This window comes from Elephas maximus, chromosome 12 (assembly GCF_024166365.1).
Source record: "Elephas maximus indicus isolate mEleMax1 chromosome 12, mEleMax1 primary haplotype, whole genome shotgun sequence".
Lineage (NCBI taxonomy): Eukaryota > Metazoa > Chordata > Mammalia > Proboscidea > Elephantidae > Elephas > Elephas maximus.
The window spans coordinates 45122730-45148378 of NC_064830.1; the positions used below are offsets into that span (position 1 = coordinate 45122730).

At 45.1% G+C, this 25649-nt stretch overlaps 1 protein-coding gene across 1 annotated transcript in view; it reads left to right on the forward strand.

Annotated features, from left to right (window-relative positions):
* The first annotated feature begins 1678 nt into the window (after nucleotides 1-1678).
* DPYSL5 (dihydropyrimidinase like 5) overlaps nucleotides 1679-25649 on the forward strand; it is a 113045-nt gene continuing 89074 nt past the window's right edge. Inside the window, exon 1 of the mRNA XM_049902800.1 lies at nucleotides 1679-1715. The gene's annotated coding sequence lies outside the window, so the exon portion shown is untranslated. The remainder of the gene's footprint in view (nucleotides 1716-25649) is intronic.

Below are 25649 nucleotides of genomic sequence, written 5' to 3' on the forward strand. Positions count from 1 at the left end.
TAGGGGACTCTCTAGGGCACTGCCCCTAACGAGCCACTCCCTCTCAAGTTTTCACAGCCATATGTCCCTGAGTCCCCTGGATTGGGGATGCTTTAGGGATGGCTCCTAGGCTCATTTGAGGGTACCCTGCCCAAGCTCATCATGGGGGAAGTGGGGAAGGGGAACGCGGAGAGATGCAAACTAGTCTCCCAGGAGAAGTGGAGACCCAGTGGGGTAATCCAGAGCTGCATCCCCCCAGACGCCAGCCTGGCCTGGTCCAGGCCCGGGGCCTGCAGGGAAGGAACACAAAGAAAGTGGTCCACCGGGGCGCTGTCTCAGGGGGCTCTGCAGGGCCCGCGCCAGTGTAGGTTTTCCTGAACGGAGGAGGAGGGACCCTTCACAGTGAAGCATCACGTTGTTTGAAAACACTCACAGGGAACCACCTGACGGGGACCATGATTGTGTCCACAAGGCAGCCAGGGTAGTCCCTCTCCTCCAAAGCATCCCCGGGGCCCTGGAAGAGAGGTGCTTCCACAGCAGCCGTTGGGGTTCCCCAGGGGACCCTGGAATGAGGACTCAGAGACGCATTTTAACACCTTGTCAATAGCAACTCCTTTGGAGAGATGTCAAAAGAGACAAATTACTAAACCGTACCTAAGCTATTATTACAGCCACATAAAATAACAGATACAAGCAAAGGTTTGAGAGATTAGCTAGGAAGGTGGGATAAAGGGGTGATCCTCCTTTTTTAGATTTGTTGTTTTTGTACATTAAGTGTTTATTTAAAACGTGAAAAAAAAGGTAAATTGAATGTAAATTGGGTTATAAAACATTTCCAGAGACCTCACTATCCCTTGAAAGGAGATGCCAGAAATAGGACAGGCAGCTCCGCCAGAGAGCTCGGCCTGGAGAAGCCCCAGCGCAGCACCTGGCGAAATCTTCGCCGCCAAGGGAATGAACTTCGGGCCCGACTGGCTGTCCACTTTGTACGTGAGAACAATTTTCCCATAACGACTACCCTTCCCCCCCGCCCACCGCCGTCATCCTGCAGTCTCGCCGAGCGCCCACTTCAAAGGCGTCGGACCGGGTTTCGGGGGGCACCAAGCGGCCCCAGCAGGGCCCCGCAGCTAAGGGCAGGCCCGGCAGTAGCCGGGGAGTGGCGACCGGGGCATTGTTTCAGCTCCCGGGGTGGGGATCTGGAGGGGGAGGGGAGGTGGCGTTTCCTTGGGACCCGCCCGTAGCCCTCTCAGGGGACTCGTGCATCAGCGCGTCGGAGCACCCGGGCTTTGTGAAGTGTTGCGAGTCGCCATGGAAACGGTCAGGAACGCGGAGAAGGGCGCGAGGGAGGTCAGCAGATTCCTAGGACGCGCCCTCTGTCCCCTGTCGGACCCCGGGCCTGCAGCAGGGCCTGTCGGGAGTTGTAGTCCACAGGCGGTGGCCGCGCCGCGGCGACTATGCGGGGCGCCGCCTGTCCCCGCCTTCCCCTAACCTGCCAGCGCGAGGTGGGGAGCGCGGAGGAGGAGCCGTCTGCTCCGTGATTGGCCGAGACCACCCCCAGCTCCCCACATCACCTCCCCCGCTCTCGGCTCCCGGCTCCAGCGCCAGGCGCTAAGGCGGCGATCCTGCGAGCGCGCGTGCAGCTGCCTTCGCCCCGAGTACCCGCAGCTCCCGCGCCGCGGCGAAGCAGGAGAGACGGACCGACCCACGGACCCTCGCAGCTGCAGCGTCCCGGAGGAGTGGGTGATGGCTGGGCGGGCGGTGGGCTTACCCTCCCCGGGCTGCGACATCCATCTCGCCGCCCCCCTGTTCTCGGTGAAGCGCACAAAAGGGCGGGCATCGGAGTGCGCCTAGGGGCCCGAGATGCAGGGGACGCGGTGGAAAGTGTGGTTTGGCATTGGGTGGGGGCCCATCGAGGCTAAGCTGGGGCCCGAATCAGGCCCTCTTTTTACGCCCGCAGAGCGTGGTGCGGTGCCTTGATCACAGCAAGCGTTTAATATGTGTTCGTGGGATTGCAAGGAACTGGGGTAAGAGGCGGCTTGGTTGAGGGCGTTTCACGCCTAGCACACAGTAGGTGCCCAACAGTCGCTCCTCTAGGGGCAGTGAAGGCTGGAAGGTGGCTTCTCTGGCCGCGGGCCCGCCCTACCCGAGTCCCTGAATCGGCGCTATCCCCGGTCCCCCACCCACCGTCCGTATACACACCCTCCGTCCATCTCGCCTCGGAGCTGGGATTTGCCCAACCTAGACCGGACCCGGCGCCGTGTTCACCCGTCGGGTTAACGGAGCGGACTCGCCCGTCGCCTCCAAGGCACCTGCAGGAATCACAAAGGCCTCCCGCCGCTGTCCGGCCCGGATCCGGCGCCGAGTGGGGTCCCTCCGCTTGAGCCCAGCGCAGGAGCCCGCCTGGCAGCATTGAGCTTGGCGGGCGAGCGACGTTGACGCCCCAGGCCTAGGGAGAGGACCGAGTGTGAGCTGGAGAGAAGCCGGGAAGGGGAAAGGTGAAGGCAGGGGCTTTGGTTTGAGCAAAGACGGGGAAGGGTAGTTGGTACAGCTCGGTGGGGACAAGGGTTTGAGGAGGAATGAGAAGGGAGCCAAGTCTGAGGAGGGAGAGAAGGAGCTCGGCGCAGGTGGCGGCGACAAGAGGCTGGAGAATGAGGAGGGGAGGAGAGATGCAGAGGGTGGAGACCGTCTGGGTTTGGGGAGGAAGGCTGGGAGGGAGGAGGAGACCCCGCTGTTGGGGGGAAGGCTCCCCTGGGGAAGCGGTGTCTCCCGAAGAGGGAGGGGCGGGCAGCTGAGAGGCGGCTTTCGGGCCTGAAGACCCTCAGCTCTAAGCTGTGGGGCCTGGTGACCCAGGTGGCCTGCTGGGCGTGGCCCTCGGACCCAGGATGGCGGATCCCGGACAGGGCTGGGCTGATCCCACGAGGAGCTTTGTCTCCCGGCTTTAGACAAGCCGGTGAGGACAGGCTCACGGTTTTGCGATAAGCCGCAGCGCCCCCGGCACACCCTTTCTTCGCGGGCTGAGAGGTCTTGCCCAGCGGCAGATGCTGCCGGGGACGTGGAATGGGGGACGGCTCCCGCCCGGAGACCCGGAGAACAATAGCCGCCGCGAGTATTCACCCGACAACGAACTCGGGCCCCCAGAACTCAAGTTAGCAGTTTTCTGTGCAAAAAATACACCTGCAGAAATCTCAGGGCACGTGGGGTCGAAGAACAACCCGTGTTCGTCTCTGCGAGGTTTACGTTGGGTCACCCAGCCCGGCCGTGAATTCCAGGGTGGGAGTCACGCGTCCCCCAAGCTTGTCCGCCAGCACAGAGCCGCGGGCCCCGGCTTCTGGAGCCTCCTTGCTGCGGCGCCGCCGCCGGACCCGCGCGACTGACCGGCAGCCGAGACGTGGTGAGGCTCGCGGCGCCCAGAGGCCCCGCAGGCACGCAGGTCCCAGAGGCCGGAGGTCGCCTGGATGCAGAGGACATTTCCCCGAGTCAGTTGGCTTTGTTTGCCAGGCGTCCCAGGTCGAAGGGCTGGTTGTGTGTTCCTAGAGTGAGCCCTTAGAGCTGGTGCGGATTTTGGTAAAATCAGGGAGAAGCGGTAGTGGAGATTGTCCGCCAAGGGTGCGGCTCCTGGTCTTGGAGCCGGCAGCCTGGGGACCAGTGCTTCCCTTTGCCAGTGACCACACCCAAGCCAGTGCGTCCTTTGCAGGTATTGTCTGCTGACCTAAGACTGGGGTGGCTGTGTGATAGGAGGTGGCTGCCTGCCCACGGGAGACCAGATGAACAGAAATGGAAACACTTAACAGGGATTAAGCAGAGTTTGTGATGCACCCTAGTCTTGCTCACTGTCTAAACCTCTCATTCAGAGCTGCAGTGCCTTGACATGTGAAATGACAGCCAAAAGCCAGGATTTTACAGCTTTTCTTCCATAATTATCTAACTGACAAGGTAAAGGTGACTTTTAAGCATAAGGCTTATAATTTAAATTGACATTTATTTTGGAAAAAAAGGCAGAAGCATTTTTGTTCCAAGAGTGGAAGAAACTTAGGTAAATTACAGAACATCAGAGAACTAATTGGTGAGACATATTTGCCATTATGGTAACTGATTCACTTTTGGCTCTTTTAAACTAGCCTTGAAAACGTCAGGATTTTCTTTTTTAAACAAATTGGTGCAAAAGGTGAGGTGCTGTGGTGTGACCGTTGGTTCTTGCCCAGAGCAAGTGGTAGTTGACAATCCTGAAGGCCTCTTGCTTGGATTGTACTGAGGAAACCAGGGTTGCCACAGGAAAGCAGACGTGGGCTGTGTCTAGCTGGTTTTAAAGAGTGGTACTTTGATGAGGTGCCTCTCAGAATTTATGAAACTTCTGGAAAGACTAGCTGGACTGTTTATCTCATTGGATGTTCTTGATTTTGTATATATAGATATGTATATGTATGTATGTGTACGTGTATATATGTCATTATTAGGTGCCATCGAGTCGGTTCTGACTCACAGCGACTCTATGTACAACAGAACAAAACACTGCCTGGTCCTGCACCATCCTCATAATCGTTGCTATGTTTGAGGTTATCTTTGCAGCCACTGTGTCAATCCATTTCTTTGAGGGTCTTCCCCTCTTTCGCTGACCCTCCACTTTACCATACATGATGTTCTTTCCAGGGGCTGGTCCCTTCTGGTAACATGTCCAAAGACGAAACCTAACCATCCTCTTTTCTAAGAGCATTCTGGCTGTGCTTCTTCCAAGAAAGATTTGGTCAATCTTCTGGCAGTCCATGGTATATTCTATATTCTTCACCAACACCATAGTTCAAAGTCATCTATTCTTCTTCGGTCTTCCTTATTCATTGTCTGGCTTTCACATGCATATGAAACCATTATATGTAAAGAGATTTATTTCAAGGGATTGGCTCACTAAATTGTGGGGGCTGGCAAGTCCAAAATGCATAGCTTTAGTGACAGGCTGGAGACTTCTTTCGGCTCACAGGGTTGTGGGGGGCTGATGAGTCCAAAAATCTGTAAGTCAGGCACCAGGCTGGAGACTTATCCAGAATTTTGCCCCAAGATTTGTAGGTAGGAAGGTCAGGCAATGGTAAGAGCCCAGAGTCCAGAGAGAGTGAAATGCTACTAAAATATCTATGTATAGCCTGAAGCAGACCACACCCTAAGGAGCCCTCCTTTCAACTGATTGATCACATCACATGATGGAAGGCATTAGATTATATTATGGAAGAGCAACTAGTCTAGTGTTTCACAGAACTACTGGGAACCATAGCCTAGTCAAGTTGACACAAAAATTAACCATCACTATATAAGGAGCCCTGGTGATGCCGTGATTAAGCACTTAGCTGTTAACCGAAAGATTCCATGGGAGAAAGATGTGGCAGTCAACTTCTGTAAAGATTACAGCCTTGGAAACCCTGTGGGGCAGTTCTACCCTGTCCTGTTGGGTTGATATATATATATAGAGAGAGAGAGTATGAGCAAATACTCTGGTGGTGCAGTGGTTAAGCCCTCGGCTGCTAACTGAAAGGTCAGCGGTTTGAATCCGCTCCAGCCGTTCCGCAGAAGAGAAGTCCTGGTGATCTGCTCTGGTAGAGATTTATAGCCTAGGAAACCCTATGGGGCGGCTCTACTCTGTCACATATGGTCACTATGAGTCAGAATCGACTCAATGGCACAAAACAGCAATGATACACACACGCACATAAAACACATTGCCATGGAGTCGATGTCAACTCATATTCAGAGTAGGTGAAAACCAGAAATTCCAAGATGAGAAACCAGAAATCTGACAATGAAGGGGGTTTCTTGTGAAAGAGTTTCAATATAGATAATTTTTCATGTTATTACTTAAGGAGAAAAGTTTGAGGAAGGAATGTTTTGTTGGTTTATCCTTTTTGTAATAATTTTGTGAGTTTTTAAAAAGGGTATAATCCCATTGAAGTTGTATGAACATCCGTCTCAGGCCTTTCCTCATGGCGGGGAGTCCATAGATGAGGAATGCCAGTTTGACCAGCATGTTTTTGCAGGGAAGGTGGAGAGAAAAGAGCATCCCCTTCTCACCTTCTGCTGAGGCTGGCCCTGGGAGGACATTCAGGGATAGGGCTCAGACAGGCAGAGGCAGAGTGGCCCCAAAGAAGGACTATATGTCCCCAGGATTTTGGGGTGCCATTCTTAACCCCCATCTCCTCAGCTTGGAGACCTCAGCTAGGTACACAAAAGATGTTCACGGGACATGTAGACCTGGCCATTTGCAGCATAGCCTCCGTGAGATGTGCGTTTAAGCTGGGGAGTTAACATTGTTCTCAATGCACTGCTTGTTTCCCCCACTGGGAACAGTTCTACAGCAAGGGACGTTTACATAGTTGGCCAAAATGAAGCTTGAGGACTTGCTGTGGGCTTCCTTTGTGCTGTCCCCACCTCTCCCTGCTTCCTTAATAGCCCCCGACCCAGGATCTTAAGCATGATGCTTCATCAGATGACACTATGGGCGTCGTAACTGTGGACAAGTCTCTCAGGCAAAAGTAAATTGTTTTTGCTGAACTTTTCCTTTTCAGTTAGAGTTTAGATAAATGCTGAGGGGCAGAGAAACCAGTGTTATTAGAAAATGGTGTCTGAGACCCAAATCTATTTTTCTGGTGTAAAAATTTACCAATTTCTGACAGAATCTGATCCTGTTTATACATGTTTCTTTTCTGGGCTGTACGAAAATACTTCAGAAAGGTCTTCTAAGACTTAGTCCGTGGAATCCTGTGGGAAAACAATAATGCAGAAAATCGTCACAGATGTGAAATCCTGCAGAGTGAAGCTGGTGTAATATGGGGTCAAGTGAGAACAAGTGTGTTAAAATTTTTTTCAAGAAGATGTTCTGATTTTATTGCATTAAACCAAAAACCAAACCCATTGCCATTGAATTGATTCCTACTCATAGCGACCCTATAGGACACAGTAGAACTCCCTCCACAGGGTTTCTAAGGAGTGGTTGGTTGGTGGATTCAAACTGCCGACCTTTTGGTTAGTACCGGAGCGCTTAACCAATCCACCACCGGGGCTCCTTTATTGCACTGCTAATGGATAAATAAGAAATAATTTCAAGACCTCTTTACCTTATTTTTTTTTTAATATGACATACTGTAGTATGAATTTTTAGTGAACTTTGATATTTACTTACAAAGTGAGCATAAATTATGTACTTTAACAAAAGAAATTCATTGTTGATTTTTTTTTGTTTTCTATTTCAACCTTTGAAACTTGTTTAATTTATAATAGATTCGACCATAGCACCCTCTGGGTCCCTCATGCCCTCTCATCAATACAGCTAAGCTTTGTACTTTTTCCCTTGCCTTCTCCGGCCTGGACTGCCTCCTCACAATTGGTACTCGGAGGCAATGTGCACAGTCCTCAGTTCAAATCCCAACTCAGCAATTTTCTGTCTATCCTTGGGCTAATTTCTCTTGTCTCAGGGACTCACTTTCATCTGTTAAATGGGCATGACTATAGTATCTACCTCATAGGGTTGTTATGAGGATTATATGAGTTAAACATGTATAGTGCTGAGATCAGTGTCTGGCACAGTCCAATAAAAATTAGTTATCATTGCCATCATCATTCTCACCATAACCTTCCCCCAAAATGTATGCCCACCAAGATAACATTTTGACTGTCCCTTTAATCTTTTATCCCAAGGGGCCAGGGCAGGGAACTGTGGGATATCAATGAAACAGAAAAAATGAATAGGACTTTCTGAAGCACCCACCCTTGGAACTAGTAGGAATAGATAGCTCTATGCTGAGTCAGTTCCCCTGTAACCTCTTGGAGCACAGCTGTGTTTCTAGTAGCTGAGGACTTGGAGAGTTCAGGATGTTCCAAAATTGCTCGCAGCCCAGCTTTGCTGATCCTTCCTTGTGTGGGATTGGCCTGGCTTTCCACCCTGCTTCTGTACCAGCTACAGGAACAATCAGACACCTGTGACTGGTAGAAAGGTGTTATTCCAAGGCTGTTCTGGCTTTGGGGTAGGGAACAGCAATTGTGTTTGGTCAATGTCTTGGTTATCTAGTGCTGCTATAACAGAAATACCACAAGTGGGTAGCTTTAACAAACAGACATTTATTTTCTCACAGTTTAAGAGGCTAGAAGTCCTAATTCAGGGTGCTGGCTCTAGAAGAAGGCTTTCTGTCTCTTTTTCTAAGCTTCTGCTCATTGGGAATCTTCATGTGGCTTGACCTCTCTCTTCCTTCATCTCTGTTCTACTTGCTTGTTTAATCTCTTTTATATCTCAAAAGAGATTGATTTAAGACACACCCTAAACTAATCCTGTCTCATCAATATAACAAAGACAACCCATTCCCAAATGGAATTATAACCACAGACGTAGAGGTTAGGATTTACAACACGTTTTTAGGGGACACAGTGCAATCCATAACGTTCCACCCTTTGGCCCTCAAAATTCATGTCCTTGCCACATGCAAAACGTATGCACCCCACCACATCATCCCCAAAATCTTAAATCGACTCCAAGTCTAAAATCTCATCTCCTGAATCATCTAAATGAAATATGGGTGAGACTTTAGGTGTATTCCATCCTGTGGCAAAATTCCTCTTCATCTGTGAGCCTGTGAAATCTAGATCATAAATTATTCATTTTGCAAAGTATAATGGTGGAATAGGCACAAGGTATACATTTCCATTACAAATGGGAGAAATTGGAGGGAAAGAAGGGATAATGGGCACAAAGCAAGTCCAAAACCCAGCAGAAGAATTTACATTAATTTTTAAGGTTTGGGAAAATAATCCCGTCTTTGGGACCATCTGGGCAAGTGCCCTGCCCTCTAGACTCTGGGTGTTGGCTGTACCCTCTGAATTCTGGGTGGAGGGCCCTCAAACCTGGGCTTCAGCTCTGTCTTCCAGACCCACTAGGATGGCAACTCTGCTTCCTAGGCTTTGAGTGGCCCCATTCTCCCAGTCTTAACTGAGTTGTGACCCCACCCTCTTGGCCCCAGCGGGCCCTGTACTTCTGCCCTTTGGGTATGGTAGCCTCACCCTGTCAGCTTTGGGTGGCAGCCCCATCTCCCAGCACCCTACACTCCAGAACCAAGTTGGCAAAGATCCAACACTTTGAAACCTAGGAAACTGTGAACCCACCCTTTGAGATCCAGGAGACCATGGCCCCACCCTTTGAACCAAGAAGGCCCTGCTTCCTGTGCTCTTTCCAGCAGTTCTGCTGACCTCTGAGCTGTTCCAGGGATGATCCTTTTCTTTTCTTGGAGGACAACGGATGTAACTCCTTTGACCTGTTTCCTGCCTGTCAGACAGTGGTCTTTCTTTTCTTTCTCTGTCCCCTTACAGTCCAAGCTACTGTGTTTTCTGCTGTGGTAGTTGGTTAGATCCATTAGGCACAGGCTTAATCTCATTAACAAAAGGTTGTGTAGCCACATCCTTGATGGACATTCTAGGACATGTGTCTTTAGTTTGTACAACAGAATTTTCAAAATTTTTAAGTTCTGCTTTGATTTTTGCAGTTTTTTTTTTTTTAAAGTCCATCTCTTTCCTCTAACATTTTACCATAAGCAGCAAGGAGAAACCGCACGGGCCCTTTAAGATCTTACTTAGAAATCTTTTCAGCCAGATATCCAAGTTCACCACTTACAAGTTCTACCTTCTACCAAACATTTGAACATAGTTTAAACAAGTTTTTTGCCACTTTATAAAAAGCATTGCCCTTCCTCCACTGTCCAATCACACGTTCATCATTTTCTTTTAAGGCCTCTCCAGAAGGACATTTAATGTCCACATTTCTAGCAACATTCTGTTGCTGGCGCCATATATATTCTCTAAGGCTGTGCTAGCTATCTAAGGCTGCTATAACAGAAATACCACAAGTGGATGGCTCAGGAGAAAGCTTTCTCTCTCTGTCAGCTCTAGGGGAAGGTCATTGTCATCAGTCTTCCCTGGTCAAGGAGCTTCTCAGTACCGGGACCCCCGGTCCAAAGGACACACCATTCTCCTGGCTCTTGTTTCTTGGTGGTGTGAGGTCCTCTGGTCTCTCTGCTTGCTTCTCTCTTTTATATCTCAAAAGAAAATTGATTTAAGACAAAATGTAATCTTGTAAATTGAGTCCTGCCTCATTAACATAACTGCAGCTAATCCCACCTCATTAACATCAAAGAGACAGGATTTACAGCACATAGGAAAATCACATTAGATAATAAAATGGTGGACAATCACACAATACTGGGAATCATGGCCTAGCCAAATTGATACACGTTTTGGGGGACACAGTTCAATCTATAACAAAACTCTGGAGACTTTCTCTGTAGCTCTCCTCACTTCCTTCTGAGCCCTCACCCAAATTGCCTTTGACATTCATAATTCTACCAACAGCCTCTTCACGACAATCTAGGCTTTTACTTTATGTTGGGGAAAGACGTGGCAGTCTGCTTCTGTAAAGATTAACAGCCTTGGAAACCCTATGGGGCAGTTCTGTCCTATCCTACAGGGTTGCTATGAGTCGGAATCAACTCGAAGGCAGTGGGTGGAAAGAGGTTAGCAAGGAGCCCTGGTGGCGTAGTGATTAAGGCTTCAGCTGCTAACCTAAGGGTCAAGGTTTGAACCTACCAGCTGCTCCACGGGAGAAAGATATGGCAGTCTGCTTCCATAAAGATTAAAACTAAAACCAAACTCATTGCCTTCGAGTCAATTCCAACTCATAGCAGTCCTATAGGACAGATTAGAACTGCCTCATAGAGTTTCCAAAGCTATAAATCTTTACAGAAGCAGACTACCCATCTTTCTCTTGAAAAGCAGCTGAACTGCCAACCTTTCGGTTAGCAGCTGAGCACTTAAAGGGCCCCTTCTATTAATATTTACAGCCTTGGAAACCCTACTGTGTCATATAGGGCTGCTATGAGTTGTAATCAAGCTGACATCAATGGATTTGGGTTGTTTTTTGTTATTTTTTTGGTAAAGAACTTAGCAATGGGATATTCCATTACGAAACAGTGTACCTTTCTGTTTTAAATAGAATTTGGGCCTCTTTTTTTCTCCATGTAGCTTCCAGCACAAAATATTGTTCAGAGTAAGCACTCGGTAGATAATATTGAAAGAATGACTGATTGGATTATTTAGATTATATTTTACAGCATTTTCCAGCTACTGAGACCTTTGACTCCCCATTTAAATTTAAAATAATTTGGCCCAAATGAGATTGAGGTTTTATGAATGACCAGATTCTCTTGAGATGAGGAGAATTTCTGCCTTCTGAATTGAGCATTGTGTCACTCCCTGCCCCCCTACATCTGTCCATTTTCATTGACTTGGCAAGGCTTTTTCGGTCTGTCCTCAACTCTGTGTGAATGTGTCTCCCACACGCTGGCAGCACCCAGTATTCAGTCACACCATCTTTCCGTCACCTCAGTGTCTCTTTCCAAACGACCCTTTTGTTGGCTTCACACCCTCCTCAGGCTAGCTCCACTTTCTCAGGCCTTGGGCCTTTATTCTTTTTTTCTCCCTTCTTTTGTCTGGTCCTGCCTTGCCTTTGTCCTTCTGCAGAGCAAGATCAGCTATTGAAGCACAGGTCTCCCCTTTTGTCGTTTTTACCACTTCAAACGGATTTCTGTCCTTGTAGATTGTTCTGCTCATTCTGTTATAAAATTCAGACATAGCCCCCATTCTTTCATTTAATGTCTTTTCTCTCCTGTTTCCAACATATGTAAAACTCTTTCAACCTAAATGAAGTTTCTTGGATTGTTTTAATGTTGTCATTACGTGTTCATAGAACGGTGACTTTTCAGAGGTAGGATAGGTGGGGATGTATCTGTGTGTGTGTGTGTTTGTGGTGAAAATATATACAACAAAACATACAGCAATTCAACAATTTCTGCATGTATGATTCAGTGGCACTGATAACATTCTTAAAATTGTACAACCAGTCTCGTTTTCTTTTTCCAAAGTATCCCACCACCAGGAGCATACATTCAGTGCGCCCTAAGCAAAATCTCCCTCTTTCCCCTCCTGCCAGCCCTGTTGTTGTTGTTAGGTGCCTTGGAGGGGATTTTTAACTCGTAGCAACCCCATGTGACAGAGTAGAGCTGCCCCAAAGGGCTTCCTAGGCTGTGATCTTTACAGGAACAGATCGCCCGGTCTTTCTCCCATAGAGCCACTGGGTGAGTTCAAACTGCCAGCCTTTTGATTCACAGCTGAGTGCTTAACCGTTACACCACCAGGGCTCCTTTTCCCACCCGTGGTGACCACTAATGATTTTTGATTTCTATATATTTTCTTAAGGAACCCTGGTGGCACAGTGGTTCGAACTGAAAGGTCAGTGGTTCGAACCTACCAGCCACTCCGCGGCAAAAAGATGTGGCAGTCTGCTTCCATAAAGATCCCAGCCTTGGAAGCCCTATGGAGCAGTTCTACTCTATCCTATAGGGTCACTATGAGTCAGAATTTGACTTGACAGCAACGTGTTTGGTTGAGGTTTTATATATTTGCTTATTTCGTATAAGTGAGATCGTACAGCATTTGTTCTTTTATGACTGGTTTATTTCATTCAGCATGTTTTGAAGGTTCATCCATGTTGTGGCATGCATTGGAACTTTATTCCTCTTTATAGCTGAGTAATATTCCATTGTATATATGTGCCACATTTGTTTATCCACTCCTCAGTTGATGGGCATTTTTGTTATTTCCATCTTTTGGCTGTTGTGAAGAGTGCTGAAATGAACATTGGTGTACATGTGTCTGTTTCCATCTCTGTTTTCGGGTATACCTAGGATTGGGACTGCTAGGTCATATGGTATTCTGTGTTCAACTTTTTGAGGAACAACTGGGGATGTATTTTTAAAGATATTTTGATTTTTAAAACATTTTATTGAAGTATAACAGATATACAGAAAAGTGTACAAGTTATATGTTGTTGTTGTTGTTGTTAGGTGCTGTTGAGTTGGTTCCAACTCATAGTGACCCTGTGTACTACAGAACAAAACACTGCCCGCTCCTTCGCCATGCTCACAATCATTTTTCTTAAGCCAATCGTTGTAGCCACTGTGTCAACCCATCTCGTTGAGGTTCTTCCACTTTTTCTCTGACCTGTACTCTACCAAGCATGATGGGTGGATTCCAGTTTGGGGTTATTATGAGTAGTGCTGCTATGAACGTTCAGGCACGTGTCTTTTGGTGAACATATTATGTGTTTCAGTTGGGTACGTACTTAGGAGTGGAATTGCTGGGTCAAGGGTATGCATATGTTCTGCTTCAGTAGATTGTACCAAACAATGAAATGAATGGTGACATTTGAAGAAATAGACACTCCAAGGTATGCAAATTCTGTGATTAAATCGTTTTTAGGAAAAGACTGGCATGTGCCTTAATCAGAGGTTAGTTTCAAATTCTTATTTTTTAGCAAATAGTAACCTATCGGAGCCCTGGTGGCGTAGTGGTTAAGAGTTCGGCTGCTAACCAAAAGATCAGCAGTTTCAATCCACCAGCTGCTCCCTGGAAACCTTATAGGGCAATTCTAATCTGTCCTATAGGGTCACTATGAGTGGGAATTTACGGCAATGGATTTTGGAGGAGTTTCTGGATGATAAAAACTGTTGATGCATTTGGTTGCTAACCAAAGGGTTGAAGGTTTGAGTCCACCCAGAAGTGCCTTGGGAGGAATGTCTGGTGATCTACTTCTGAAAAATGAGCCATTGAAAACCCTATGGAGCACAGTTCCACTTTGACACGGGTGGGGTCACCATGAGTTGGAATTGACTTGAAGGCAGCTGGTTAGAGGATGATGGTAATGAAATGTGCAGCCAGTGGAGTATGACAGGGCAAATGTGAATTCCTAGCTTAGGCTGGTTTTTTTTTTTTTTAATGAGGCCCATTCACAACCCAAGCTGTTCCTGAGAAGGATTTCTTTTATTTTCCTATCATGAGTCTGCCATTTGGGGTGTCGCTCATCCAAGCAAGTATGCAAGATCAGACTTAACATTGCTTTAAATCCAAGATTAACTGCTTGAACCCCGAGTCCCTTAAGCGGTTAGACATTTCATATCTTTTATACTATAGGATTGAATTTTATACATTAAAATGTATCAGTGTAACACTGTTCCATTATTCGAGCAATTATAAAACTACCTCTAGACCATTTTGCTAACACAGGTAGTAATTTTTGCGTCTTCCTTTCAAGCCCTTGTCCATAAGCTTACATAATTTTTACAGAGTTGTAATCACAACATGGATACTATTCTGCTTTTACCTGATGTTAGAAAAAACTTTTCCATGTCTCTACCTAATTTAGGTATAAAAAAAAATTTTTCCATTGTTTTAGATAGTACAACAGTGAAAATCCATGTGAACATCACATACAGGATTTTGCTGCCCAGTGAATAAAAAGTTTGTGGAAACAGAGACTGTTTTTTAAAATTGTTTTTGGTGTAGGGGATGTGATTTCAGTCATAAACCATCCCCCTGCCAAAAAGAGAAAAAAAAAAAAAAGTGTGCGTCAGGGTAGAACGGTGCTCCGTAGGGTTTTCAGTGACTAATTTTTCAGAAGTAGATCACGAGGACTTTCTTCCAACGCACCCCTGGATGGACTTCAACTTCCAACCTTTCGGTTAGCAGCCAAGTGTGTTTTCTCTGATTTCAACTGCTAACTGAAAGGTTAGCAGTTCAAATCACCAGCCTCCCCATGGAAACCCTATGGGGCAGTTCTAGTCTGTCCTGTAGGGTCGCTATGAGTCAGAATCTACTCCATGGCAATAGGTTTTTTTACATAGTGCTCAAATACTGTATAGATAATTTGCAGATAAAAAGAAGTGCATAATACATGTTAACCCTTGACTTGAGAGCCAACTTGACAAAGCATTCATGCTTACTGTTCTATCTTAGTTGGCAAGTTGGTCATCACAGAATTTGTGTAAAAATGGGAATAAAATGTTCGAGATAATCTGTCATTAAAAACGGGACCGGCAAATAATGTTTCTCATTCCATGTGCCCTTCTAGAACCTTGCCTCTCCTGCATCAAGAGGTGGAGTCTATGCTCCTTTCTCTTGAACCTGGGTGGACCTCCACTAACAGAGATGGTGGAAGTGATGCTTGGTTACTTGATTAACATCTTCCTCCCCCAGCAGACAACAGTCTCCGTGAGGGCAGTCTGTTTGCTCTGTCCTTACCACCTAGAGCTGGGGCTGGCACACAGCTGAGTGACAGAAAAAAAGCAAGGAAGGAATGAAGAGAAGGCAGAGTTAATGAATACACCCACTAATAATCATAATAGTATGATAATCATAATAATATGATCCCACTAATTTGAAGTATATAGCATAGAAAAATCCATAGAGGCAGAAAGTAGATTGGAGGTTACTAGGGGCTGGGGAAAAGGAGGGTGGGGAGTTAATGCTTAATGGGTACAGAGTTTCTGTTTGAGGTGATGAAAACGTTTTGGAAGCGTATAGTGATGGTTGCACAACATTGCGAATATAATTCACGCCACTGAATTATACATTTAAAAATGGTTAAAATGGCACATTTTAGGTCATGTATTTTACCTCAGTCTTAAGCAAGGGGAACAAAAAGAACAAAGCAGATCTTTCTGTCCCAACATAGAACAATTCTCCAATATATATCAACGAAAGGGAAGAAAACGGTGCAGAACAACATTTAATGTAGGCTGACATTTATGTAATACATTGTGTAACAGAAAACATATGTGTGTCTGTTTAAACATGCATAGACTGTCCACGCAAGGAAACAACAAAACCTATGATGGTGCTTGTCGCTGGGGTAGAGGCCTGGGGAAAATGTCACTATTTATCTGGTTTTCAATGTTTGTCGTGGACAGGCTCTGACTTAGGATGTATTCTAGGTACCACAAAATACACTGACAACAGTTTTTTTTTTTTTTGTACTACATACAGTGTTGCAGTGTGTAATCTGCTGATGTTATCATTCTCAGATTTCACTAGCAGATGTTTATATGTAATGTTTCCAACCCCCAAAGACAAAGATTGGATTTATAAAGATACTGACAAAAAAAGGCAATTACAGTGGAAAAAAAAAAAAAGGGTATTCGACTTATGTTGAAACTGACTGACGACAGAGTCGCCAGAATGGAACCCTTTCAACGGGAATAATAATTTGACAGCCCTTGTTGGCTCTGGCTCACCTGGTTCGAGACTCAAGAAAGCTTAAGAAGGTCATGCTTATGGTTGTGTTCTCAAGTGGACCCCCAGATTCAGGCCCTGTAAACAAGACAGAAGCATGCAGAGTAGGGCATGGGGCCTACTGAGGAGACAGAAGGTGTAGCCCACTCAAAAAAGAAAGACTCTGAGGTCAGGAAGTGGGGATGTCCAATTCCTGCTAATTAAGAAACAGCATTTCCAATATTACTTCCTTTAGTCATTTTTACTCAAGGGAAACTTTGAGTTAAATCTACAGAAGACGAGAAGCACTAAGTGGGCATCATGAACCTTCCCACAGCAATGCGTGTGAGCTCATTCCTTCCTCCCTTCTTTTGTGAAACAGGTGCTGATTGAGCACCTACAGTGGGCAGGTGTCAGCATGGGATATCAGGGCTACAAGGAGCCTTAGACAACATGTGGTCATTTCACCGAGGAAGAACCCCGAAGACACTTTGACCTCCAGTGATCTGTACCAGGACAGAGAGCGTATCTAGTCACATATTGCCCTCTGTGGTCTTGGTTTGAAGGGTTAGGAGGCCTCTTGTAAAAACGGTGTGGGGGTGGTGATGTCTGACCTCCTCTAACTTCACAAGGAGGAAGGAGAATCAAGATCAGCAACCCAAGGCAGACTCTTATGAGGTGGAGATCAGACATGCCTCCTCTGTCCTCCATCTTTACCAATTCTGACAACAATTGTCCCTCCCACGATGCTCTCTACTTCTCTGTTGGGTTCGATATACACTGCAATGGCCACACAGAACTCAAGGCCATACTCAGGATTATGGGGTTTATTAGAGAAGTAACAGGTTACAATTCAGGTTCAGGAGTGATGAGGATACCGTTCTTCCATCAGAACAGCATCTTCCCAGCCACGCGCATGAGCATGCCTTTCCCTGGTCCTCAGCCTCTGCCCAAAAGCCCTTAGCCTTCTCTCTGTGTGGGCCAGGAACCCACTGTGTGGTCCCTCCTGCCAGTCGCTTCTGCTACCACCTCTCACGGTAATCAGGTTTACAGCTTGCTCTCTGTCTCCTGGGTCCAGGAGCTTCTCAGCGCAGGGATCCCGGGTCCAAAGGAGTGCTCTCTGCTCCTGGTTGTTCTTCCTTGGTGGTGGTGGGATCCTCTCCTTCCTTCCTCTGGGATGGGTCACCTCAAGCCCAGCAGGATGACAAAACTGACCCATCTCTTTGGTGGGCTATAATTACCCTATCACACAGCCCCACTCAATTACTGGGATGGGAGTTATGAGACCATGGTATGAAAGCCACAAAAAAGCCATCCATCACGCCGCACCTGGGACACCCCTGTAGAACTGATGCCCTCACGTAGAGCGTTTGTTCCATTCTGCCTTGTGTTTTGGTTTCTTGTGGACGTGTTTTCTTTCCGAGGACCATGACAGACTCTAAGGTGGCTCCTATGATATCCGGCTCCTGATGTTCGTGTCTTTGTGTAGTCCTCTCCCCACCGGTTTAGGTGGGACTCGTGACTTACTTCTAACCAATAGCATACATTAAAGTGATGGCATGTCACTCCTGTGATCACGTTACCTTATGTAAGACTCTGTTCTCGATAGCAGACTCAATCCAGAGACTTTTCTGCTGCCTTGATGAAGTAAGTGGCTATGTTGGGAAGCCCACTTGGCAAGGAACTGTGGGTGGCCTCTGTGAAGGGTGGGCAGCCTCTATGAGCTGAAGACAGCCTCCAGCCAACAGCCAGCAATGAGCCAGAGCCCTCAGTCCTACAACCCAAGGAAATTAATTCTGCCAACAACGTGAGTGAGCTGGAAAGTGGATTCTTCCCCAGTCAAGCCTTCTGATGAGAACTCATTCAGCTGATCCCATGGTTGTAGCCTGTGAGACCCTGAGCAGAGGACCCAGTTAAGCTATGCCCTGACTCCTGACACACAGAAAGTGTGAGATAATAAATGCGTATTGCTTTAAGCCGGTAAATTTGTAGTAATTTGTTCCACAGCATAGAAAACTAGTACAGGACTTTCCTGTGGCACTTGACACAAGTTGATCAGCAATGAATATGTTGAGTTGAATTTTTCTCTTCCTTTTGGTGAATATTTCTCAAAATAATTGCCTGAAGTGCTTTCAGTCAAGTGACCATATGATTTATATTTCAAATCAAGGCACTTCTGAGAGTGAAATGGGGTTGCTATTAATAATTTAGTTGGTTCTATAAGCATGTTTCATTGACTATGTAAAGCATTCAACTCTGTGGATCATAACAAATTATGGATAACACTGCAAAGAATGGGAATTCCAGAATACTTAACTGTGCTCATGAAGAGCCTGTACATAGACCAAGAGGCATTCACTCGAACAGAACAAGGGGATACTGCATGGTTTAAAGTCAAGAAAGGTGTGCGTCAGGGTTGTATCCTTTCACCATACCTATTCAATCTGTATGTTGAGCAAGTAATCCAAGAAGCTGGACTGTACGAAGAACTAGTCTACATTCTAGACTCCTGCTAAAAAACTCACTGCTAGATTTGCCTATTTGGGACATTTCATATTGACGTGGTCATACAATATGTGGCCTTTTGTGACTGTTGAAGCTTCTTTTTTTAATCTTAAAAAAATTAATGTGATGTCTTCACCCTAGTTCTTAATATACTCTTTTTTGTTTTAATATTAAAACATAAAGAACTTTGGAAGGTACATACGACTAACACGCAGGTCCCCACCAGGGTGCTCTGGAAGAGGCACCGCCCTGTTTGCCCCAAACAGGCCTGCAGTACTGGGGCCCCTCTGAGAGACCTGAAAGAGACCTAGATGCCTTTGCAGATAAATATCCGAAAGTAGGACTATTTGAGGCAATGATCAAAGGGGAAGGTGATTAGCAGGTACCATGCTAAGTACTTGAGGAAAAAAAGGGGGAGGGAGGCACCAGCCTGAAGAAGCTTGGTCACATTCAGAGTTCAGATGATATAACTGTCGGACTTAATGTGGGCTGTTGCACACAGGCCGAGAGAGTAACTGGCCATCGGGATACAGCAAAGGTCTTCATTGATGAGGTGTTTGGGCAGGATTTGGGGACGAGGACACTCTGGGCGAAGGGATGAATGTGAAGCTGAGGGACAGGTCCAAGAGTGTAGGAGGATCTACTTGGCTGGTGTGTTGGAGGATAGAGCCATGGTAACGGGGGACAGGGAGGAGACAGGAACCGAGGGTGATCAGGTGCAACTGACCTTATCCCTACTTACTCATTTCCATGTCTTCCTGGGTGCACCCTTCTGTGGTGTGTGTGCTGAGGGGATTAACAAGGCTGTGGGGGCCTGAGGAGGTGAAAAATGGGGAGATGTTGTCTTTACCTGGAGCTCTGGTGGTGCAGTGGTGAAGAGCTTGACTGCTAACCAAAAGGTCAGCAGTTTGAATCCACCAAGCTGCTCCTTGGAAACCCTATGGGGCAGTTCTACTCTGTCCTATAGGGTCACTATTAGTTGGAATCGACTCTATGGCAACCGGGTTTTTTTTTTTTTTTTTTTGGTCTTCATCTGCTTGAATTCACACAAAACCATTAGTTCTTCTGAGCCTCCAGGCTACCCTCAGCAATTTTACTTTCCTAATTTTTTTTTTTAATTAATATCAGTGACAATGCAATGACGAGTTTGAAAATAGTGTGTGTGTTTAACTAAAAATTATGTGCATAAATGCAATGTGTTTTTTTCTTTTAACCTTGGATTAAAATAACATCTCAGTTACTTGCTTTCTTTGGGAACCTTTTCATGTCCTTCATGCTCCAGATAGCCAACAAATAGCACAGAAAATGCAGTCTTTCCTTCTAATAACGGTATAATTCTCTGTTCCTAGTTAAAATGGGTACATAGGTCTTTGTTCTTAAGTTCTGTGGTGAGCTTGGAGTAATCAGAATATGTTTTACTGTGTGAGAATTTTATTGTAATGCTCATCACCGATGGGGAAGACCCTATGGGTGAGGAGATAGTCAAGAGCCTGGAAAACATAGGTCAGAACTTGACTTTTTGCATTTTTCAACTCCTAAGTAGTCAACACCAAAAAAAAAAAAAAGTAGAGTCCTGATCTGTTTTCCAGGCTCTTGACTGTCTCTTCACCAGTAGGGTCTTTTTGTGTTTTTCAGCTCCTAAGTAGTCAACAGGAAACCCTGGTGGTGTAGTAATTAAGAGCTAAGGCTGCTAACCAAAAAAAATGTCGGCAGTTTGAATCTACCAGGTGCTCCTTGGAAACCCTATGGGGCGGTTCTACTCTGTCCTGTAGGGTCGTTATGAGTTGGAGTCGACTTGACAACAATGGGTTTTTGGATTTTTTTTTTTTAAGTAGTCAACAAAGCTAGTATTTACAGAGCCTTGTGCCAAGTATTAACACAAAGATACCTGTAACACCCAGTCCTCGCCCCTCCAGCAATCCCAGCCTGAAATCGTAACAGAGATAGAAACGTGAGATTCTTAAAGGCAGGGATTCTGTGGTTCTTATTTTGAACCCCGCCATCAAGGACAGTGAAGGGTCCCTGGCGGGTATAAATACATGCATGGTGAATGAAGGGACACGAGTTGGCCAAAGAAAATGTAAACGTCCTGATAACAGTGTAGACCAGAAAGGAAGAGTGCAGTGCAGAGGCAGGAAGGAGAATGTCTAGGAGTTAAACCTGATTCAGACTTGCCTGTCTGCACTTCGTATCTGTGTGATACTACAGATAACGTGGGGTGTTTCCATCCATATTTTACCCAACTTTTCTGAGCCCTGGTGTCCTCGTTCATTGCAGTGTTGCTGTGAGATTACTAACAAAGTGTATAAAGCATCTAGTACTGTGCACAGGGAGTCCTTGGGTGGTGCAGATGGTTAACACGCTGGCTGCTAATCGAAAGATTGGAGGCTCGTGTTCATCCAGAGTTGCCCCAGAAGAAAGGCTTCGTTGTCTACTTCCAAAAAATCAGCATTGAAAACCCTATGGACCACAGTTCTCCTCGGACACACGTGGGGTCACCACGACTCAGAGTTAACTCTACGGTGACTGGTTTTTACTGTGCCAGCACATACTAAAAAAAAAAAAAAGGGCTCAGTAAATTTGACTGGTGTTAAAGAATGAGTAGTTTTTGCCTCAGTGAAAATGATCTTACTGTGTTTTTTCCTTGATGTTATAAATAATACACATCCATTGTTAAAAGTTTTACCTATACTTAAATTATAAGGAAGAGACTGAAAATTATCTGAAATCACACAACCTGAAGATAGCCACGTTCACATTTTTGTGGCCACTCTTTCTTGCCCCTCATTATGCAGACACACACAACATCCATTCTGTGTTCATTGTTGACCTGTTTTCTTCCTTTTTTTTAAAAAAAAAATGAGTTTTTTCCCCTTCCACTCCCCTAGTCTCTCCAACTAAACACCTCCTCCTTGCCTCAGGTAACCAATGTAACGATGTGGACAAGCTGAGGTTGTTCCCACCCATATTTTACTTCATACACATGTTATTGTATATCAACATGTATTATACATAGATAATTTTTGTATTTGTTCACTTTACCAAAGTGGGATCCTACTCTCTCTACGTCTGTGTATGTGTGTCGCAGATGCAGGTATTGGATTTCCATTTTGGTCATCTGTCTGTCTCTGAAACTTGCCTTTCTAGAACTTAATACTACTGAAAGTAGCTGTGGGTCACTTGGTAGAGACCTGACTTTTTTTTAATTGCATAATCTTCCATAGCACAGACAATACCACAGTTTAAGCAACCATTCCCTATCGGTGGGCATGCAGTTGGTTTCCAGTTTTTTGCTTGTTGGTGCTTTGCCCTACCAACAGCGCTGCGGTGGGTGTCTGTGTACATGCCTCCTTGTGTTCTGGCAGCTGATTTCCATAGGCAGAGTCTATAGTGAAGTTGCTGAGTCAGGGGGCAAATGAATATTTTAAATTTTAATAAAGGTCTTCCCAGACTGTTTTCTAGAAGGGCCTAATCATGTTTCCATCAGCGGCCACTCTCAACCCACACCAACCTCTAGTCCTGCAGTGTCAGGAATCACTCTTGAATTTTTGCCGGTATGATGGACATAAAGTGAGTTCCATGGTAGAATGCTTGCTTTCCATGTGGGAGATCCGGGTTCAGCTCCCAGCCAGTGCGCCTTATGTGCAGCTACCACCATCTGTCAGCGGAGGGCTGGGTGTTGCTATAATGTTGAACGGGTTTCAGCAGAGCCTCTAGAGTAAGACAGACTAGGAAGAAAGGCCTGGCCAATTTACTTCCGAAAAATCAGGCAGTGAAAACCCTATGGATCACAATGGTCTAACCCCGTTGTGCATGGGGCTGTCATGAGTCAGGGACCAACTCCATGGCAGCTGACAACAACAGCAAAGTGATACCTCCTTGTTACTGTCATTTACATTTCCTTGACTACTAGAAAGGTTGGGCATCTTTTCATGTTATTGGTTATTTAGATTTGCTCTTCCCAGTACCACTTATCGATAGCCTTTGCCCATCTTTCTCTTGGTTGTTTTGTATTTTTCCAATCAATTTATAGTAGTCATACTCATAGTTGTCACATTCATTGCACATTTTCCCCAGGCCATTTATTGTTTATCTGTTGACTTTATTCCTATGGTATCATTTACCAAATTTTTAAAGTTTTATAAAGTTAGAAATGTGTCTTTTCTTTTATGGTTTCTTGGTTTCCAGACTGAGTTAAAAGGTCTCCCCTACTCTTAGATTGTACTTGTGGTTTCCTGGGTTGGCTAATATTTTTATTGTTTTATGTTTTACATTTAAGTAAATTCCAGATGGATTACTTATCTTTTATTTTGGTATATGCTGTAAGGTAGATGCCAATTTAATTTTCTTCCAAATAGTCAGTTTTGCCAGCACCATTTATTAAGAAAACCATTTTTCCCCACTGAATTGAATCCAGCTTTTGTTGAGTTGCACTGAAGTTAGCTACCACACACTCTATTCTGTTCCACTCATCTATTTGTCTGATTATATGCTGATAACAATCAATTTTAATTACAGTGATTTCATATGGCATCTTTCAATATTTATTAAGGAAGTCCTTCACCTACCCCACAATATTATTCCTTTTCTTGACTCTTCTCGATTCCATTATTATCTATTTCAAAATAAGTCCACTGGGAATTTTAATAGCAGTTGCATTGCATTTATGTATTAATTTCGGGAGAATTGACATTTGATGGTATTAAAAAATGTAAAAGCGGCGTGGTGGGGGCATCTGACCTCCTCTGACTTCACAAAGGGGGAGACTTATTCATTATTAACATCAGCAGCCCAAGGCTATTCCTATGAGGCAGAGGTCAGACATACCTCCACCCTCTAACCTTTTGACCAATTCTGACACCAGCCATCCCTCCCATGGCACACTCTACTTCTCTGCTGGGTTCAGTAATTCATTGCACACACAGAACTCACAGATAATCCTCATGACTAAGGGGTTCATTAGGAAAGTAAAGGGTTACAATTCAGGATCAGGAATGACTCAGGATACAGTTTATCGATCAGGACAGCTTCTTCTCAGCTGTGCCTGCATTCAGGCCTCTCTCTTGCCCTTGGCCTCTCAACCTTCCCTCTGCCCTGCTCGGGCAAGTGTTACAAAGTTCTTTAGCTCCACTGATAAGTTGCCCAGAGGCGCCGCACTCAGCCAGGAAGCCTCCTGCCCGAAGGCACTCAGCATTCTTGGTCTGCGGACGGGAAGCACACCGTTCCATCTCCTGCTGCCAGTTCTCTGTCGTGCTTGCCACTGCTTCTCGCCATCTTGCACTGTCTCCTGTGTTATAGTTCTGTGTCTCCTGGATCTAGGAGGTTCTAAGTGCAGGGACCCCAGGTCCAAAGAATGTGCTCTGCTCCTGGCTCGCTCTTGATGGTAGTGACGTCCCTCCGTCTGCCTCTGAGATGGCTCATTTTAAGCCTAGTAAAATAGCAAAACTGACCAATCCCCTCCTTAGGGTTCCATACACTTTATTTGCATGGCCCCACTCCCATAAGGGTGCCATGCACCTTATTTGCATTATTAGCAAGCTGTCCAATCCCCCTGATGGGCCCTAAGTACCTTATTTGCATAGCTCCACCCAATCATTTGGTGGGAGTTACAAGACCACAGCAAGAAAGGCCATATAAAAGCTATCCATCGCACTACACCATCTAAGAATATATTTGTCTCATTTTGTTTAGATCTTATTGAGTGTATTTTGATAAGTTTTATAGGAATCTAAAAGTTAGCAGTTCAAATCCACCAGGCACTCCTTGGAAACTCTATGGGGCAGTTCTACCCTGTCCTATAGGGCCTGCTATGAGTCAGAATCAACTTGAAGGCAATGAGTTTGGTGGGTTTTTTTTGGTGCGCCTTTCTTAGTTTTTATTTTAAAGCTGTATTGAGGTATAATTTACATACCATAGAATTCATCCATTTTAAGTGTATAATTCACTGACTAGTATATATTTTCAGAGTTGTGCAACCACCATACAGCCTAATTTTAGAAAATGTCTGTCACCCCAAAAAGGAAACTTGAACCCATTTTCACCCTCAACCCTACCAAAAAACAAATAAACCCTTTGCTGTTGAGTCGATTCCGACTCTAGGCAGCCACTAATCAAAATGGATCGAAATAGAGAAAATACTCTTTACATAGAGTTGCCTTTTCTGTGCTGTTCTTATTGTTTTATTCTTTAGTCTTAAATGTTTTACGGTGTTTTTTATTACTGTGAATACATTTCTTCCAGTTTCTTTTTCTGTATGACTGTTTGCTAGTATAGAAAAAATATTAATTTTTAGTATATTTACCTTACAGTCTGTTAGCCTACCAATTTTCTTAAGTTTTCTAAGAATTCAGTCACAATATATCTCTTTTTTTCCATGTTATTGTGAGAATTTAATATTCTTACGCATTTTCGAGGAACTTGCAGACATTGGTTCGTAGTAGTGGTGTCAGAGAAGGCATCCTGTTTTGTTCTGATTGTAATGACTGACCTTAATGTTGAACCCTTTAGAACGATATTTGCTGTTGATTTTACTTGCTGTTGTTTTTTGGTAACCAGTCTTTATTATACTTGTGTAGTTTTGTTCTGTTCCTATTCTTAGAATTTTTATTGGGAATGGCATTTTATCAAAATATCTTTTCAACATTTATTTATTATAGTCATGTGGTTTTTTCTGTTGATTGGTTGATGTAAAGAATTATGTTGCTAAATTTCATGATAATAAATTGTCCTTATTGGAATAAACCCTACTAGTCCAAATTATGTTATTATCTTGATATATTGCTACATTCTGTTTGCTAAAAAAAACCCTTGCTGTCCGTGGACTCTGACTCATGGCTCCCCCACGTGTGTCAGAGTAGAGCTGTGCTCCATGGGGATTTCAATGTCTGGTTTTTCAGAAGTAGATCATGAGGTCTTTCTCTGCAGACATCTCTGGGGGGACTTGAACTGGCAACCTTTTGGTTAGCAGCCAAGCCTGCTGACCGTTTGCACTGCCCAGAGATTCCTGTTTGCTAGTACTGTACTTTACTTAGAGATTTTGTGTCTAC